Below are 2,820 nucleotides of genomic sequence, written 5' to 3' on the forward strand. Positions count from 1 at the left end.
GTTGGGAGCAAAGAGGAAGGATCAGTAGTTGGAAAACATGGCGTTGGTGATAGAAATGATGCTAGAGGACCCCTTAGTGAAGGATTAAACTGAAATAGGGTTGTAATGAATCAGAATAAAATTGAGGGAAAGGGGTGGTCCTTAAAGGAGTCTTGGTGGCACAGTACATAAGTACTTGGCTGCTAACTAAAAGGTTGACAGTTCAAACACACCAGTCTCTCCACAAGAGAAAGATGTGCTAGGCTGCCTCTATAAGGAGCTTTGGTAGTGTAGTGGTTACGAATCGGGCTGCGAACTGCAAGGTCAGCAGTTCGAAACTACCAGCTGCTCCATGGGAGAAAGATGAAGTATTCTGCTCCTGTAAAGATTAACAGCCTCGGAAACCTCTTCAGGGTCACTATGAGTCGGAACCGACTTCCCGGCACATAACAACAACAACAACAACAACAACAGGCTTCTTCTATAAAGAATGTTACATGCCGTCGAGTCAGTTTAGATTCATAGCAACCCTGTACAGGGTTTCTAAGGAGCGACTGGTTGGTTTGAACTGCCGACCCCGTGGTTAGCAGTTCAGTGCTTATCTTACAGGGCCACAGCCTTAGAAAGCCTGTAGGCAGTTCTGCTCGGTCCTAAAGGGCCGCTCTGAATTGGAACCCAGTCCACGACAGTGGGTTTATTTTAATTTCTATTTGTTTTTGTATCAGAACCAAAGTAGTTTTAGCCTCCCAAGACCCATGACTATGAATCTGACTCACGGTGACCCATGTGTTACAGAGTAGAACTGCGCCATACGGTTCTTTTGCCTATCATCTGATGGAAGAAGGTTGGCAGGCTTTTCTTCTGCAGCACTGTGGGATGAGTTCAAACAGCCAACCTTTCAGTTAGCCTAAAGTATTTGTGTCAGGCCTCTAGCGTAAGTTTCACAGTCCCCTTGGGGTTTTTTTTGTTGTTGTTTTTTGCTTTCTTATCTAATTCTGGATTCATATGGAATTATCTGTTCTCAGAGAGGCTTCTGAATTGAAGAGGAATCAGGTTCCAGAAAACCTGGACCCATCTCTGGAACCTGAAGATTGATGCACCTAGAGAGGCATTGTTCCGTTTTCATGGCTACGTAATATTCCGTTGTAGGGAATTTAATCAGATTCCCTGAAGGGGCAGGTCATGTGGTTCCAAATGCTCTATATGCCTGTGAATGGGTATATGGGCAAATCCCTTTGAGCTGAGGGTCAGTGAGTTTCAAGTAGTGGCTGCTTATCATCAGTTTGCCTCCCTTGTTGTTGTAGTTGTTAAGTGCCATAGATTCAGTTCCAACTCATAGCAACCCTGTATAGGGTTTCTGAGGAACAGCTGGTAATCAGAATCACCGACCTTGCATTTCAAACCAAACATGCAGTCCAGTGCACTGTCCTACAGCGCCACACCAGGACTCCTTGCCTCCCTTAAAGACTTTCAAAAAGCTAGTTGCTATGGAGTTGATGCTAACTCACAACGGTCCTTATGTGGATAAGAGTACAACTGTGCTCCATAGAGTTTTCAATGAAGGAATTTTCAGAAGCAGATCAATGCTGTGAGGTCTTTCTTCTGAGTCTCCTCCAAGGGCACTTGAACTTCCAAGTTTTCAATGGTACCAGGGAACCTTAAAAAGGCGATTGAGTAAATATTAAATAAAGTTTAAACTTGCAGCCCTACGATCTCCCTTGGCCCCTCACCCCTGCTCCCGTGAGCCCCAATAGGCCAGGCTCTCTCTCACCTCCAGATCTTTGCATTTGCTGTTCTCGCTCTAAGTGTTGCTCTTTCCCCAGACTTCCTGGTGAGCTCTTACATAACCTTCAAAACCCAATTGCTTTGTCCCCCTTCCATGTAGAACCAGCCCAGGATCCCAACTCAACTCCACAAGGATGGAAGCATCTGTAACTGGCTCTGCCCAGACTGGGGAGATGGAGCTGGCGGTGTCAATGTGGGACTGCAGAGTCCTTAGAGCCTGTCCCACCCTCCCCAATGACCCTTAGTGACGAGAAGAGCAGGGACTTTGGGGTCAGACCACATTTGTCAAATCCCAGCTCTGCTATTTTCTTGCTGAGAGTCACTTGGTCTCAGTTTTCTCATCTGGAAAATGGGAATAATACCGATCAAGTGCTCAGGTTGTTGGTTTGAATCCACAAGCAGCCCCATGGAAGAAAGACCTGGCAATCTGCTTCAGTAAAGATTATCGTCGTTAGGGGCCATTGAGTCAATCCCAAATCACAGTGACCCAATGTGACAGACGAGAACTGCCCCACACGGTTTTCTAGGCTCTCGTCTTCACAGGAGGAGCAAGCAGATCCCTAGGTCTTGCTTCCACAGAGTCGCCGGGTGGGTTTGAACCACCAATCTTTTGGTTAGCAGTCAAGTACTTAACCACATGTACTTCCAGGGCTCCTTCCAAGAACACCCCATGTTGTTGTTGTTGTTGTTGTTATGTGCCGTGGAGTAGATTCTAACTCACAGCGGCCCGGTACAGGGTTTCCGAGGCTGTAAATCTTTATGGGCGAAGAAAACCTCATCTTTCTTCCGCGGAACAGCTGGTAGTTTTGGACTGTTGACCATGAGATTAGCAGCCCGATTTGTAACTACCAGAGCTCCTTAAGAACACCCCATTTGTTGTTATTGTAGGGGCCATAGAGTTGGTACCGACATAATGACCTTATGCAAAGCAGAATGAAACATTGCCCGATCCTGGGCCAACCTCACAATTGGTGCCACGCTTGAGTCCATAGATGCTGCCACTTGGCCAGTCCATCTTGCTGGGGGTCTTCCTCTTTTTCTCTGACCCTCCACCCT

The sequence above is a fragment of the Chrysochloris asiatica genome, unplaced genomic scaffold (genome assembly GCF_000296735.1).
Source record: "Chrysochloris asiatica unplaced genomic scaffold, ChrAsi1.0 scaffold00125, whole genome shotgun sequence".
Classification (NCBI taxonomy): domain Eukaryota; kingdom Metazoa; phylum Chordata; class Mammalia; order Afrosoricida; family Chrysochloridae; genus Chrysochloris; species Chrysochloris asiatica.